Genomic DNA, 17938 nt, shown 5'->3' on the forward strand with positions numbered 1-17938 from the left:
GAAATTATTATTAGTTTCCTAGTTCCCTTCAGTTTTCCCCCTCGTGCATTGTTTTTAAAGTTACCATATTAAACTTTTTTTAATCTTGCTTTTTTACCGAAAACTATGATGGAAAGAAAGTTTTAATTAAAAAAAGCTTAATAGATAAAAGAGAAAAAGTAGTACAGGTTTTACATTCAGATTGGACACTTTCAAATTGGAAACAAGAAGAAACAGTTTTTGAATTAAATGGGAAAGTGAAAAAAACAAGGATAAATAGGAGCTAATACTGTATTACTGAATTTATATACTCTTAGAAACATGGACAGAGTCAGAACACATAGTAAATTTATATGATAATGAGCCACATGACTCTAATATAAGCTCTGGTATTTGAGTTTTTAATTTTTCACCGTTTAAGAATTTACCAGCCTGGCACAGTGGGTCACACCTATAATCCCAGCACTTTGGGAGGCCGAGACAGGCAGATCACTTGAGGTCAGGAGTTTGAGATAGGACTGGCCAACATGATGAAACCCCATCTCTTAAAAAAAAATTTACCTGTGGATTCTTTACGTGAGGTTACTTATATTGTCAGATAATTACTAGTTTTTAAAATGAACTTTTTGTTCATTAGAGAAATTTAGAGGGCATATATTCTACCTGTTGAGTGAATCATCATGCTCAGAGAGAGTTCCAGATTTGTGACTGATTTGCCTTACCATTTTTTTTCTTTTCTAGCTATTCTAATTTTTTTTCAGCCTTGCTTTTATCCATTTTTCTGGTCAAAATTTTATGGATCTTTTCTTTGAGGTAGAGCTTTTCATGCTGACTTTAGTCATGTGATTTTTCAGGTAGTTTTTTTTTTTTTTTTTTATAAGACTGTGTTTAGGATGACATATTCTGCTTAGTAAGAATTCATTATTTTCAAATGTTCACGGATTTGTTATGTTTTCCATACAAATACATGTTTTGAGGTTAGTGGACATAAAGTGGAATGGGGCATTTTGGGAGAAAACATCTGTTTTATTGAGTTTAACTTGCTTGATCATTTGTGGTACTGATGAACCTACCATACAAAAAGCAGTGAAGATAAACTTGGGGGAGTAAATGACAAAGCATCCTGAATCATAGTAGATTTTCACTAAATGCTTATGGAGTAGAAATTATTCAGTAGTGGAAAGCAGATACAATTAGATCATCGTAGAAAACAGTAACATTTTCTGTCATGTGTTAATCTTGAAACAACTCAGTGAAACAGTGCAGGGAGACCGTTTTGTGATGGTAAGTGATTATAGACACTTAGAAATGACCCCATGTGAGATGTGTTCCAGACACATTACATGCTGTCCCATTTAAGTAGGCAGAACCTATGTTATCTCCTTTTCACAAAAGGAAACTGGGGCAAAAAAGGGTGTGGCATTCAAGACAAACAGCTTGAACTGTGTCTGGATTAATACCTCAAATTCTTTTTTTCCCCATAAGATGAATACTGTTTCTTTTTTATTGTTTAGGTTTTTATTCTCATGAAAGTAGGAAAAGAGTTGATTTGTGATAAACATGAGTATCTTTGCAGCCTGACTGCCTGTAAAGAACCGTGGGGTCAGGATTGTGTCAGTATTACACTCTGTGGTAATATCTTCTGTATCACTTGCTATAATAAGTCATTCATGTTGAGGAATTTTTTTTATTTGTTTGTGTTATTGTTTTAGTTTTTGTGTTTTGAGATAGGATCTCCCTCTGTAACCCAGGCTGCAGTGCAATGGCATAATCATGGCTCACTACAGCTTCTACCTCCTGGGCTCAAGCGATCCTCCCACCTCAACCTCCCAAGTATGTAGGACTACAGGCACATGCCATCACGCCTGGATAATTTTTGTGTTTTTTGTAGAGACGGGGTTTCCCTATGTTTCCTAGGCTGGTCTCGAACTCCTCGACCCAAGCGATGTGCCCTCCTTGCCCTCCCAAAGTGCTGGGATTACAGACCTGAGCCACTGTGCCTAGCCATGTGGAGAAGTTTTACGTAGAGAGGCTATTAGCTCCAGCAGGCTGTCAGTACTCCAGTCAGAGAGAAACTGATACTTTAAGAGGCAATACCACAAATGGGAAATCCAACTTAGACCCAGCAACTTCATAAGCAGCAGATGACTGCCTTCCACGATTTTCTTCACTGAAAAATTGTCAAATGAATTCTCTAACAATAGGAATGAAAAACCTTACAGTTTCAGATCGTTTACATTTGTTGAGCATTTAACTGTATGACAGAGACTGTACTTAAATGCATTACCAACATCATCTCATTTAATTATCAGCCTCACTCTTGAGTTATGTACTATTGTCAACCCACATTTAACAGAGGAAGAAGCAGACTTAGATAGGGTCATCACATAGCTAGCAAATATCAAAACTTGGCATCATACCTGGATCTAGCTAATTCTAAAGCATGTTTTCTTGAGTTTGTCACCTTGAGTTTGTCACTATATTCTGCTTTCTTTGTTGACTTGAAGAGAAACTCAGACACTGGTTTGAGAAATTGGGTATGGGAAGGACATCAATTAGATTCATTTTTTCTGACATTGTTTTTTTTTGTTTGTTTGTTTGCTTTTGAGATGGAGTCTCACTCTGTTGCCCAGGCTGGAGTGCAGTGGTATGATCTCTGCTCACTGCATCCTCCACCTCCCAGGTGCAAGCTGTTCTCTTGCCTCAGCTTCCTGAGTAGCTGGGACTACAGGCCAGTGCTGTCACACCCAGTTAATTTTTGTATGTTTTTAAATTTTTTTAGCAGAGATGGGTTTCACCATGTTGGCCAGGCTGTTCTCGAACTCCTGACCTCAAGTGATCCACCTGCCTTGGCCTCCCCAAATGCTGGGATTACAGGCGTGAGCCACCATGCCTGGCTGATATTCTTAAACTCTTGGAATACATATATTAAATGTTCTTAATCTCTCAAGTTTCCTTCACACTATCGATAAATATCTTCCTCTGACTAAAGGCACACCAAGGGAGAAAGAGTATTTCCCCTTCTACCCTCCTGAGGCAGCTCTGAACAATACATAAACTCCTCATATTTTACCCATCTTTTCCCCAATCTTGTTAATGATGTAATTGAGGAAATTAAGAAGCCCAGTCTGGTTGCTTGCTCATAGGCAGAGATGAATCTAAACTACGCCTTTCGTCTTTACAAGTTCTTTGGTTTGAAAGTTTTAAAGGGAGGATCATGGCTAATTCAGCTAAAGGACACAGAGCAAACTCAGAATAAATTCATACTTAAGGAAATACTGTCACCTATAAGTATTTTGCCAGTGTTTTGCTGTTGACATTGCTTTTTCTAACGGGTTTTACATACTTGATAGGTATTCTATATAATACTTAGAACATTGAAAATGATGCTTAGTAGTACAAACAAGTTACTTTATCATAGATGTTTGTAGAATAAATGGTGAGATTTTAGCCCTTCACTTGTATTTTAAGGTTAGCAAAGGGAAGTGTGTTCTATAAATAGTTGTTAAGTTACTGTCTTCTATTGCTATCTTGATTACCAACTTACTTTGAGAAAGACTGAACAAGATAAGTGATTTTTGTATACCTAAAACTATTCAACAATAATAATTTGAGTGGTTTTATAAGGTTTCTTAATATAAGAAATTTTAATGGGGGTAGATGAGCAAAAATTGGTTGACTTATGGAGATCTCTGCCTTGAGCAGCAATTGATTATCTTGCAATATTACAAAAATGTCAGAAAAGAATTCTTGATTTTTCACCCTTCTCTATTTCGATTGTGAGAGAAAATAAATCTTTCTGAAAATTTTATAAAGAAAATATTAGCCTCAACTGAAAAAACCTTTTTTCCTCTTGAATATCAAGTGTAAATATACAATATCTCAAAACATACCCCCATTGTTGTGTGTCACTTAATAACGGCCATATGTTTTGAGAAATGCCTTGTTAGGCAATTTCATTCTATTGCTAACATCATAAAGAGTACAGTGCCTACACAAACTTAGATGGTATAGCTTACTACACACCTAGGTTGTATGGCATAGCCTTTTGTTCTTAGACTACAAACCTGTACCATATGACTGTACTGAATACAGTGGGCACTTGTAACACAATGATGAGTATTTGTGTATCTAAACATAGAAAAGGTACAATAAAAATACAGTATTATAATCTTCTGGGACCACTGTCATATATGCATTCCATAGTTGTTATGTGGTGCATGACTTTATTTACATATGAATTTTCTACCTTTCATTGGCATTAAATTTCTAAAAATAACACTGCATTTACTTTCTCAATCTATAAATTTAGTTAATTTCCTGGATCTAATTGGATGGGCTTACCAATCATAAGCCAGCACTCATATTCCTCCCCTGAAGTTTTTTTGTTTGTTTTGGTTTGGTTTGGTTTGGTTTGGTTTGGTTTGGTTTGTTTTTGAGACAGTCTCTCGCTGTGTCGCCCAGGCTGGAGTGCAGTGGCGTGATCTCGGCTCACTGCAAGCCCCGCCTCCCAGGTTCACGCCATTCTCCTGCTTCAGCCTCACAAGTAACTGGGACTACAGGCACCCACCACCACACCTGGCTAATTTTTTGTATTTTTAGTAGGGGCAGGGTTTCACCGTGTTAGCTAGGATTGTCTCGATCTCCTGACCTCGTGATCCGCCCTCCTCGGCCTCCCAAAGTGCTGAGATTACAGGTGTGAGCCACTGCGCCCAGCCTCCTCCACGGAAGTTTTAATTGTGGTGGAAGACTAAGTCTTACTTTCTGTCTTGCAAAAGACATGGCACTCTCTATCATTTAGGTAGTTTTTTTTTCAACCTATCATTTTGGTTTGTATTGAGTTACAGTTTTAATGAACATAATTTGCTGCTGTTTGTTTGATTTCTGTATGTACCCATTATCCTCTGGAAACCCACAAGAATGTGAGTAAAACATGAATATTGGGAAAAATTTATATACAGTGAAATGTGTTTCTTAAATGTATAACTCAGCTTGATAAATGCATACACCATCATCAATATCAAGATGTTTATATCATCAAGATATAAAACGTTTCCCTTATAACATGTAGTAGATACAGTGGAGGGCTTCCAGCATTGAACACTTACTCCTCCAGCTGCTGGAAGTGTTGGTGAATGACTCACCACAGTTGCTTTTCAAGAGTTACCCTCTGCTAAAGAGAGCCATCTTGACTGTGGTCACATCCACTTTCTGGGGGCCGCCGATATCCACTTTCTGGGGGCCGTGGGATGGAGGGAGAGGTATAAAGGTCTTGGCCCACTTGCAGCAATTTGGGACAGTTCTCAAATGTCATCCCAGCTCCAGAACTTCCCATGTGATCAGTTGAGGCATTTGTTGCTATGTAGTTCAATTCATCTTCTCCCTCTACCCCTTTGTGCTTCCTTCAACTCATAGGTTGAGCATGAGAGCATTTTTCAGTGGATTTATTTTATAGATACTTCGTCTGCTTCCCAGGAACTACCCAGCAGCACTCCAGAAAGATCTCTCATGTCTCCTTCCAGTCAACCCTTACCCACTCCAAACAACCATTGTTTTGATTTCTGTCACCGTAGATTAGTTTCGTTACTTCTGGAATTGCACATTGATGGAATGAAATAGTCTGTCCTCTTTTGTGTCTGGCTGCTTTTGCTCACAAGATTTATCCACATTGTTGTGTGTATTAGCAGTTTGTTCTTTCTGTTGCTGAATAGTAGTATTTCATTGTATCAATAAACCATCATATATTTATCCCTTTGGGTATCTATAGACATTAGGGCTGTTTCAAATTTTTGGCTATTACAAATAAAGCTGCTGTAAACAGTTTTGTATAATTCTGTTTGTGGATATATATTTTCATTTACCATGAACTGGAATTTCTAGGTCAGAGTTTAGAAGTATTTTAATATTCTGAAAAATTGCTAGTTTCCCAGACTGATTTTACCGTGACAGTTCTAGTTGCTCTGCATTCTCTCTAATTCTTGTTCTAATTGATATATTTAGTTTTGTAACATTACTGTTTGTTTTCTTTTGTGCCATTAATTATTTTGTGCCTTTGTTTTGCCCTTTCTGACTTATTAATCAAATATTTTTTGTATTCAGTTTTAATTCCTCAACGTGGCTTTTTAGCTGGACCTCCTTCAGTTGTTTTTAGGGGTTCCTCTAGGAATTACAGTATACAGTCTTATCACAGTTTACTCGGAGCTTATAGTTTACTATGTCAATGTAAAATTAAGGATCTTGAAAAGTATTATTCTGTATACCTCTTCTTATTCTTTGTCATAAAAATGTTACAAGGTTTTCAAAATAACTTTATAGTTCTGCTTTGAACAATCACGTGCATTTTAAAGAAAATAGAGGATAAATCATCTTTATTCGTATTCACATATTTGCCATCTGTATACTTTCTTTTTTCTTATAGTTGTGAATTTTATCTGGTATTACTTTCCTTCAGCCTAAAAACTGTACTTAGTATTTCTTGTAGTTTGGGTTTCTAGTCAGTGATTCTGAGGTGACATGAGCATCCTTCATGCTTAAAGGATGTCATTCCTTTATTGTTTCTGATAAGTCTTTGTATAATTTTGCCCTTATGTAATTTATCTTTTTTCTCTCTGGTGAATTGAAGATTTCTTTCTTTGCAGTTGCACTTTAGCATTTTGACTATTGATGCATTGATGAGGTTTGCTTTGTAGTTCTCTCCTACTTAGAGACTGCTGAGTTGATTGGATCTACAGTTTTTTCACTGATTTGGGGAAATTTTTGCCAGTTTTTTTCTCTTAAATCTTTTGGTACTCTCATTACATGCATTTAGACCATTTAATGTTGTCTAACAGGTAGCTGAAACTATTAATTTTTTCAGTATTTTTTGTGCTTTAATATTGAATAATTTTATATTGATGTGTGTTCAGTTTTACTTACCATTTCTTCTGCTGCTCCAGTCCATTGTTAAGCTTATCTGGTGAAATTTTCATTTCAGATATTGTACTTGTCAATGCTAGAATTTTCTTCTTTTAAACGGTTTTGTCTCTTCAGAGCCTCCATTTGTTCATTCATTTTGACTATCTTTTTCTTAGAGGGTTTGAATATTTATAATAGCTGCTTTAAAATCCTTTTCTTATTCCAACATCTTTGTCATCCTCGGATATGTTGACTAATGGTCACATTTTTATTTCACCACACATCTAGTAATTTTTAATTTCATATTGGAAAATATAAATGATATGTTGTAGAAGTTTTGGCTTTTGTTAATTTTTGCAGAGTTTTGTTTTTGCTCTGGTAGGTAGTTAAATTATTGGTTGATTATCTCGAGGCATGGTTTTATGCTTTGTTAAGACAGGTCTGTAGAAAGCCCAAATTATTTACCAAGCCTTTCTAATTAGTCTCTGCTGTGGTACCCAGCATCTGAAATCTGTGATCAGTTATTTTAGCGTTCCAGCTGTTGTTTTTAGTTAGGATTCTTGTATTCTTCCTCACGTTTATGTTGAGAGGTCATAAAGATTGGAGGGGAAATTAAGTGTAAATTTTTGGACCTTCCTCAGCTGTGGCTTTCTGCTCCCTTGGGTTTCCCCTCCATAATTTCCAGTCACATTGGCATTCTCAAATTCTGTTTTCTGGATGCTGCCTTTTCTTCCTCCTCTTCTTTTTTTTTTTTTTAAGTAGAGATGAGGTCTTGCTGTGTTGCCCAGGCTTGTCTCAAACTCCTAGACTTGAAGTGATCCTCCTGCCTCTGCTTTCCAAAGTGTTGGGATTACAGGCATGAGCCACCACACCCAGCCTGTTTTCTGACTTCTTAAGCAGAGAAGACACTGGCTCTCTGCTTGTCCAGCCACCACATGCCATGTTGACTGGGGAGTGCCTTCATTTAACCATATAGATTTGGCTCTTACCCAGAGAGTCTGGTTTTGTTCTTTGCTTTATAGTTTCAGGTCTTATGTTTAAGTCTTTAATCCATTTTCAGTTGAATTTTTCATATGATGTGAGATCAGCATCCAATTTCCATTTTTAGAGACTATCGTTTCCCTGTTATGTATTCCTGGCATCCTTGTCAAAGAGCAGTTGACCATACACGCATGGATTTCTGGGTTCTCTATTCTGTTCTATTGGTCTATGTGTCTGTTTTTAATGGCAAGACTTTATGTCTGGACCATACTGTTTTAATTACTAGAGCTTTGTAATAATATTTTGAAATCAGAAAGGTTTAGACATTAATTATGAGAGTTCAGAATTTAGAAATCTACATGACATTAATTTTTGCTTACATGTGTACACTCATACATATACAAATTTGTGTGAATTTTTTAGTCCATTTCATGAGAACATTGTGCTAATATCAGGGGTTTCAGTTGAGTGCATTCTTGGTGTGATTGCCTTTGTTCTGTGCCTTGGTCATCAGTTGTATCTTTTATGAAGGCTGCCTTGCAATGTCATGCCCTTTACCAGGGAGATTGGGAGAGTGAACGTAAGTGAATAAGTAAAAAGCTATAGCTAGGCTGGGCCTGGTGGCAATCTCAGCACTTTGGGAGGCTGAGGCAGGTGGATCACCTGAGGTCAGGAGTTAAAGACAGCCTGGCGAACATGGTGAAACCCCTTCTCTACTAAAAATATAAAAATTACCCGGGCCTGGTAGTGGGGGCCTGTAATCCCAGCTACTCGGGAGGCTGAGGCAAGAGATTCACTTGAACCCGGGAGGCAGAGGTTGCAGTGAGCCGAGATCGCGCCATTGCACTCCAGCCTGGGTGACAGAGCGAGACTCCATCTCAAAAAAAAAAAAAAAGCTATAGCTGCTACTAGAAAACTTGTCCTTACGTTAAGTAGCAGTGTCATGTTGTTTATAAAAACTTCTTTAGTGAGCTTCTTCTGTGTATTCAGCATAGAAGGTGATACAGAGTAAGAGCTGAATGTGGCCTTTGCTGTTAATTTGAGACATGTTAGTGCTCATGTAAACAGTATAACTTCATCCATTGATGAACATTTAGGTTGTTTTCACATTTTGACTATTGTGAATAATACTGCAGTTGACATGGGAATACAGATACCTGTTTTAGATCCTGATTGTAATTGTTTTGGATAACTATCTAGTAGTGGGATTGCTGGGTCATTATGATAGTTTAATTTTTAAAGCAACCTCCATACCATTTTCTTAATAACAGCTATACCATTTTACATTCTCACCAACAATGTACGGGGGCTCTAGTTTCTCTGCATCCTCATCAACACTTGTTTCTTGTGTATGTGTGTTTTTAATAATTGCCATTCTAACAGGTGTGAGGTTATATCTTACTGTGATTTTGATTTATATTTTCCTGATATTTATGGTTCTGAGCAGCTTTTCATATACCTGTTAGCCATTTGTATGCCTTCTTTGGAGAAATGTCTATTTAAATTTGTTGTCTGTTTTTAATTTGGCTTATTTGGGTTTTTCTGCTGTTGAATTGTAGGGGTTTCTTATGTATGTTGGACGTTAACCCCTTATCAGAGTTACGGTTTGCAAATATTTTCTCCCATTCTGTAGACTGCCTTTTCACTCTGTAGTTTCCTTTGTTATGAGTAGCTTTTTAGTTTAATGTAGTCCCACTTGTCTGTTTTTGCTTTTTTGGCTGTTTTTATTTTGTCACATCCAAGACATTGACAAGACCAGTGTCATGGAGGTGAGGTGCTTAACAGGATCAGGCACCGCAGAACAGAGGTAAATATAAACTGTAGCCCATCGCCTTTTTTTTTTTTTTTTTTTTTTTGGTAGATAAAGTTTATTTGAACACAGCAACTCCCATTTGTTTGCATAACGCCTGTGGCTGCTTTTTTGCTAGAGTAGTAGAGTTGGGTAGTTGGTATGGAAGTGATCGGTCCCCAGTTGCCTCAAATATTTATCATCTGGCCCTTTATTGCAAAAGTTTGCTGACCTGTGCTATAGAGATCAAAGAAATGAAGAATAAGAGTGAGAGTTATATTTTATGACTAGGATGGCTTTGATGACCTGAAAGAGTTCAGTTTTATCCTGTAAACAAATGTTTGCTGAGAGCCTGCTCTGTGCCTGGCATTTGGTTTTGCTGGTGTGATCCAGAAGATGATAGATAGCAGGAGATTAATTAATGAGTGAGTAAATGGTAAGAAGTGAAGGCGATGAATATAAATTTTTCTTTTGTGAGTATGGAAAGAATTGAGTGGTAGTTTGGTACTATGAGGGAGATTTTTAAATATAGGGAAAATATGAAAGGAAAATTTTTAGAGTTCCTCTGAGAGAGGCAGAGTGTGTTGTCATTATAGGAATTAATGGTCTAAGACTTGAACCAGGGAGTACATCGGCCTCATTACAGGAAATGAATACAATTGTTTGTGGAATTAAGTTAATAGTAGTAATTGCTCACACAGCTGTTTTTAAATAGCAAATTGTGTTAGGTAATCAGCAAAAATCCACTAAAATGTACTTGATAGTTATGCAGAAACTGCTTTGTTGGTACTGACTTATGATCCTAATGGGTACCATAAAAACAAAAAACAAAAAACCTTTGCACTTTCACATTGATATAGTGTTGTATGTTTTTTGTTTAATGTGTAAGTGCATTTGTAATGTTTTCATCTTCCTTTTCTAACCACCAAACCCAAATATAATTGTCTTGTTCAAGAAGGGCAGCAACATGAACTTTATGAGCTCACAGAGCCAATGAGGTGTGTTCTCACTGAAAAGAGGAGTATCTGTTTGATTGCTTCTCTGTCTTCTTTCCCAGACAGAAGTGGAATGTTTTATTGTATGGTTGGATTTAGGTCTACTAATTTGTTTGTTTTCTGTGTGTTCCAACTGTATTTTGTTTTACTGTATCTCCATTCTTTTGGGGTGGGATTTTCTTAGGACTCCTTTTATTAGCTGGCTTTTTTGCAATGCCGCTGCTTTTTTTTTTTTTTTTTTTTTTGGTAGCTTCTCTAGGGATGTTAACATACGTCATTAACTTCTCAAAGGCTATTTAGAGTTAATATTGTGCCACTTCACATAAAAGGCAGAACTCTTGACCTTATAGGTCTATTTACTGCCTTCCTTTATGCTATACTTATCATGTGTATTACATCTAAATGCATTGTAACTCTTAGGAGAGAAAATTATTTTTTCTTTCCTAAGCTCTATGTGTTTTAAAGACATTAAAGGAAAAATTAGTCTTTTTATTTATTATATATGATACTCTTCCCTAGGATTCAGGTTTTCCTCTGATAACATTATCCTTCAACCTGGGCCAGGTGCGGTGGATCACACCTGTAATCCCAGCACTTTGGGAGGCCAAAGCAGGCGAATCAAGCTGAGGTCAGGAGTTTGAGACCAGCCTGGCCAACATGGTGAAACCCTATCTCTACTGAAGACACAAAAATTAGCCAAGTGTGGTGGCGCGCGCCAGTAATCCCAGCTACTTGGGAGGCTGAGGCAGGAGAATTGCTTGAACCTGGAGGCGGCAGTTGCAGTGAGCTCATATCGCGCCACTGCACTCTGGCCTGGGTGACGAGCAAAAACTCTGTCTCAAAAAAAATAATAATAATTATCCTTCAGCCTGAAGAACTTCTTTTAATATTTCTTATACCAAAGTTATACTGGTAATGAGTTCTTTATTTTCTGTTATTTGAAAAGGTCTTTATTTCAACTCCATTCTTGAAGGATATTTTTGCTGGGTATAGAATTGGTTGATAATTATTCTCCCACATCCCCCAACCCCAAGCACTTTAAAGATATTTTTTTCACATCTGCTGGCATTCATAGTTTCTGAAGACAAGTTCTTAGTTATTTGAAATGTTGTTACTTTCAATGTGGTATGTCACTTTCTGGCCATTTTCAAGCTTTTCTCTGTTTTTGGGTTGTCAGCAGCTTGACTATGTTGTGTCTATGTATGGTTTTCTTCTTATTTGTACTCTGTGGGTTTCACTGAGTACAGTCTTTAATCAGTAAATTTGTGTCTGTCACTGCATTTGTGAATTTTTTGGCCTTATTTCTTCAAACACTTTTTTCTGCCGTATTTTCTTTGTTCTCTCATTATACCTGTTAGTCTTTTAAATATCTTCCCTTAGGTCTTTGAGGCCATGTTCATTTTCTTTTAATCCTTTTTCTCTTTTTATCAATTGGATAATTTCTGATGATCTGTCTTCAGGTTCACTTACTATTACCCCTGTTATCTCCATTTACTCTTAAGACCATCCAGGAAATTTCTTTCTGTATTTCAGATATTTAGTTTTAGGGGTGTGCGTGTGTGTGTGTGTGTGTGTGTGTGTGTTTTGAGACAGTTTCTCTCTTGTTGCCCAGGCTGGAGTGCAATGGTACAATCTCAGCTCACTGTAACCTCTGCCTCCTGGGGTCAAGCGATTTTCCTGCCTCAGCCTCCCGAGTAGCTGGGATTACAGGCGCCCTCCACCATTCCCAGCTACTTTTCTGTATTTTTATTCGAGATGGGGTGTCAGCATGTTGGTCAATCTGGTCTTGAACTCCTGACCTCAGGTGATCCACCTGCCTCAGCCTCCTGTAGTGCTGGGATTACAGGCTTGAGCCACCGCACCCAGCCAATTTTAGTTATTTTTAATTAATTAATTTATTTATGAGAGAGAATCTCATTCTGTCACCAAAGCTGGAGTGCAGTGATGCAATCTCAGTTCACTGCACCCACTGCCTCCCGGGCTTCAATCAGTCCTCCAATGTCAGCCTCCCACATAGCTGGGACTACAGGAGCACACTGCCGTGCCTGGCTAATTTTAATTTTTTTGTAGAGAGAGAGTTTTGCCATGTTGCTCAGGCTGGTCTCAAACTCCTGGACTCAAGCAATCCACCTGCGTTGCCCTCCCAAAGTGCTGAGATTACAGGAATGAGACACCACACCTGGCTTAATTTTAGTTTTTTTTTTAATGTTTTCTTTTTCTTCGTGAGATTTTCACTTTTTTTTTTTTTCATTAAAAGCATGTATCTTTTACTTCATTGAGCACAGTTACAGCATCTGCTTTAATGTCCTTGTCTGAAAATTTTACTTTGGGTCATCTTGCTGTTGGCCCCTGTTGATTATCTTTTCCCTTGAGATTGGGTTACATATTACTGTCAAATAATTTTGGATATTACGAGTGTTATTTGTGGAAATTTTGGCTTATTTTCATGTTCTTCCAAAGAGTTTTGATTTGTTTTAGTGAGCCATTTGCTTTTGGTTAGACCCATAGCGAAAATTATCTCTTACCTGAAGTTGGTAGCTGCTCAGATCTCAATTCATTTCTTTTAGTCTTTGCTACAAACTGCCTTGTGCCTGCCCTGTGAATGGTGTTCCAGGACTCAGCCAAAGATGTGGGCAGAGATAAACCAAAAATTTGGGACCTCTCTTTTCTGGCCTTCTCCCTTTTGGGATTCTGTCCTCACTTCCTGGTGACTGTGGTTGCCCTGTCTCTGTCCTCTTTTCCTTCAGGCCAAAAAGACAGTGGGGTTTCTGTTGGAATTTTAGGTACTAGAGGTTATTGCTGCTTGCCTGCAGGACAAAGCTTTCAGAATGGGAAACTCACCTGTGCTGGTCCCTGAAAGCTGATAAAAAGAGAAACTCACCCATTCTGGTCTCTTCTTTCAAGTTTATATTTTCATCCAAATCAGCCTGTTTTTGTTTACTCCCCAGAGCCTTTATGTAGTTGATAGCAAGTTAGCTAGATATTTTCTTTCTGCCAGCCCTAGGATTTATAGTAACTATTGTAAGAGAAAGAATAGTAGGAGATGAGTTCAGAGAGGTGGGAGGCAGAACCTGTAAAACATTGTAGACCGTTGGGTTTATTAGTAATTCTGAATGAGTTGGGAAGCCATTGGTAGGTTTTGAGCACAGGATGGACATGATTTGGTTTGTTTTTAAAAGGTTGCTCTAGTAGGAGGGGCAAGAAGAAGGGAAAACATTTAGGAGACTATTATAGTAATGCAGGTCAGAGATGATTTGATTGTGTTAAAAATAGCATCAAGGTTTTGTTTTTTGTTTTTCGTTTCTTAAAACTATGTTTGTAGTGCTTCTATGGAGGAAAACACTGGCATTGGTCTTCAGATACAGGGCTTTGGTATATTAGATTGGGAGAATACTTGCTTCTCAGGTACGTTGGGAGGGCCCTTCCTTCTTTCTAGAAACTTGACAGCTAGTTTAGGGGCGTTTTAAAGGTAGCTCAAGAGCCTTTGTCAGTGTTGGAATGTCTGTTCAGACAGTCAGAACAAATCCTCAAAATACAGTGACCACCATATCACTATATAGTTGCCATTAAACAATTCCCAAGTCGACCCCTGGGAACGTATTACTTTCAATTCCTGGCCATCAGGCAGTTTCTGTTTTTCTTAAAGAGATAGACTTGGCATTTCCTTTTGGCCCTGTACTCTTACTTCTTTGATGAAGTCAGCCACTGGGTTTTCCTTTTGTATCTTTACAGGGCATTTGTATCAGGGTGATATAGCTAGTAACAATAATATGGCAAAATCTATGTATGAAAGTCATTTTCAAAATTAGTCATTTTTTTGAATGAAATTTGCCATGTGTTCATTACCTTATTGTACTGTACTGTGGCACTAAAGACTTTAATGGAACATCTGTACTTGTAAATCTTTGGTCTCAACAGTACCAAACAAAAATTCTGATTGGATTATTAAAGATGACCAGAAAGGGTGATTCCTTCTAATCTTTCCACCGGACTTACTTTCTTACATATATGTTTTTTCTTTTTTAGACTGTTTTATTTGACAATTCACTGCACAGAACCTAAATTTTTTATAAGTAAAAAAATCTGTAACTAATGTTACATACTTTAGATGAGGTAGCATGTTTTAACTTCTGTTAAATTCCCTTGCAATTTTAATATTTTCCTAGCTTTTCCCATTTTTACTAATGTGTAGCATAATAACAAAGCACTTGTTATTATATTCTAACTGATCCTATTTCACAGTTAATTTCTGGGAAAATACATTTGTAGATTTATTTCATGAGCGTCTAAAATGTGAAAAATACAATAAAAAATCTTGGTGTTGGTTTTTTAGGTGTATATCAATTTACAACTGATTGCAGCCTTTGAGTCCTATCTAAAGGAATATCCTTACTCTACAAATAGAATTGAATAAAGACACTATTAAAAATAGACACATTCATAGCTTTGGTTATCTGATATAGCTATCTCTAATCAGAATTCTTTCATCAAATCATTTATTGGATCCCCCTACAGCAGATGGCAATCCTGCAAAGTATGTTATGTTTCCCTTATTTATGACAGTGCTGAGATTTGATATTTTTGGAGTACATTTTACTTTCTAGAATAAAAATTTGATTTCAGTGCTACTAAAGGCAGAGTGCACATGTGCACCAGAGGGTGGGGGGAGAAAAAGAGAGAAATGTATATGTGATTTTCCCTGTGCCCTTGCTCCCGACTATATGTGTGTCTCTTTCCCACAGGGATGGGCTCTCATTTATGATACCCTAGCAGTATGGCCAGATTGAATTGCTTTTCTTACTGCTTTTGCTGCAGGGATATCCTAACCATTTCTCTCATTCTTGTATGCTGTCTCCCTGTTTCATCCTTTCATTCTTTCTTGGCTCGTCAGACTCACCACTACTAACTGAAAATATTTTCCCATTTCCTGTCTTATTTCTCACTTTACCCTAGTCTTAGTTCAGGGTGGCAGAGTCTTTAGTGATAGGTCTGGTAGTGGCAGGTGGGCAGAGAAGGAACTGGTGTTCATGTCAGCAGGTTTGCTCCTAATTCTTCCCTTTTACTTTCATGCAGGTCTTGCCTAAGTCTCACCAATTCTTTAATGATGGCTTACTTACTCAAACTCTGCAGTGTTAACAATAATTTGTTTACGGGGCCCATATGTGGTGGGGGGCTGGGGGGAGGGGGAAGGGAAACACAGTAGGTGCTTAGGGCATAGAAAAGCATCTCCTCCCACCAAAAAAAAAAAAAAAAAAAAAAAAAAAAATCCAGTTTCCAGTTTTTGCTAGTGGATCAAAACCTAGAGATGCCAATAGGACTCTGGTGGCTTGGTGAAAGGGAAGAAGTAGGAGAGAGGCTGTGGGATAGTTTTTGATTGACACTAGAAAGAAAATACTGTTAGTCAAATACTAAGATGGGAGTAGAGTATAAGAACGTAGTCTAAATCTGTGTTCTTCCTAGAAAAGGGAGTAATGGCAGATGTTGGACTTGGCCAAGAAGTTTACCTGTTCCTCTAAGAGTCTTATTCTCTGAAACCTTAAAAACTTGAATATTACCTTTTTATTCCTTCTTTAAGGTATCAGCCTTTTAGGGAACTGCCTGTATACATAGTAATTTATGATTGCTCTTAGTTACTTTTCTTGTTAAATGTTTTCACAAAAGAAGGAGGCAGATTGCTTTTGTTAAGCTCACAAACTGTTGTTTTTAGGTACGAGGTCTAGAATTTAATGTTCCTTACTGGAAAATACTAAGTTAAAACAGCATGCTTTTAAAAATGGAGCGCATAGAATCAGAATATATTACATTTTACTTAATTGATTCCATTCAGAAAAGCAGGTGCTAAGAGATTATCTATATAAAAGGTTAACAAGGAAAAAGGTAATTTAAGTCTTTCTGTTATTGATCACCCCTTTTAATCCTGTTGAACAGAAATGGAAAAAATTTATTAGAAAGTCAAGTAAGACTCAGAAGTGTTTCTATTATTAATTATTGCTGAACTTTCTCTTACATCTACCATTTTGGTTTATGAGTCAAGGAACTAACTTCTCTGAAATTGTTGAATTGGCATGCATATACTAGAAATGGGAATGATGAAAATAATATGGGAATGATAATTCAGAAATATCTTAAAAGGAAAAATGTTACTCCTCATCACTGTATTGCAACTGTGGTGTATTTTCTTGTCAATAAGTATTTTTTTCAGATTCTGGTCAATTTGTATAATATCTGTGTTAAGTTTTATCTTCTGTGTGTAATTTCCTTTTTCTGCTTACCTTGGTTTTATGGCTGAAGCTTTGGAAAGTTTATTATTCCTGTCATATTTCTGTGTTTGTACAGCCATTGTCTTTAGCAGAAAGGAGTCATTGATTCTAAAAGATGACTCTTGCCTTTGTCAGTGCCAGCCACGACCTTTTACTCAGAATTGGATATGTTAACAATAAAACTACAGAGCTTGAGTTTAAAACCTAGCCAGATTCTTGTTATTCTATAGCATTCTTTGAGCCCCTTGTCATTTCCAGTGTCAGTGGTATGTACTACTCTTTAGCTGGTGATTCCATCACCTAATTAATTACCATTTTATTTCATTAGTCTTTGCCTTTTCTTTGTTTTATAGAAGTAGAGTCACTTGATGAAAATTGAATATGTAGTTTCACATAATTTTGTGTGTCTCTTAAATTTTGCTTGAGATGTTCTCTGTAACTGGCACCCATCTTTCCTCTCTCTATATATTTTTACAAATGTATTTAAAATACACGCAAAGCTGGGCATAGTGGTTCACACCTGTGATCCCAGCAGTTTAGGAGGCCAAGGCGGGAGGATTGCTGGAGGCCAGGAGTTCAAGACCAACCTAGGCAACATAGTGTAAGACTCTGTCTCTACAAAATAAAAAAAAAAAATTAATGATTAGCTCAGCATTGTGGCATGTTCCTATAGTCTGAGCACTGAGGAAGCTGAGGCAGGAGGATCACTTGAGCCCAGGATTTTGTGGTTGCAGTGAACTATCATCATGCCACTGTACTGCAGCCTGGATGACAGAACACGAACCCTGCCTCTAAATGAGATAAAAATTAAAATACGCATAAGCCTCATATTTATTAATCATTTGATATAAGAAAATATAAAGTCATAAAAAGACTAAGTTATGGTTTGATTATTTTCATCAGGACAAGATTCATCGAAATCACTTTCCATTATATGTTCAATAAAAGTGATTTTTTAAAATATAACTTTTCATAAAATTATTTGCAGTTCCGTTTATTAGTGGATTTTGTAGGTTTATGGTCATCTTTTTCTTGGATTG

The 17938-nt window shown here is 37.1% G+C and overlaps 1 protein-coding gene across 10 annotated transcripts in view; it reads left to right on the forward strand.

Annotated features, from left to right (window-relative positions):
* Window positions 1-17938, forward strand: part of TCF12 (transcription factor 12) — a 374951-nt gene that overhangs the window by 129847 nt on the left and 227166 nt on the right. The gene's annotated exons all lie outside the window — the stretch shown is intronic.

The sequence above is a fragment of the Pongo pygmaeus genome, chromosome 16 (assembly GCF_028885625.2).
Source record: "Pongo pygmaeus isolate AG05252 chromosome 16, NHGRI_mPonPyg2-v2.0_pri, whole genome shotgun sequence".
Taxonomy (NCBI): Eukaryota; Metazoa; Chordata; class Mammalia; order Primates; family Hominidae; genus Pongo; species Pongo pygmaeus.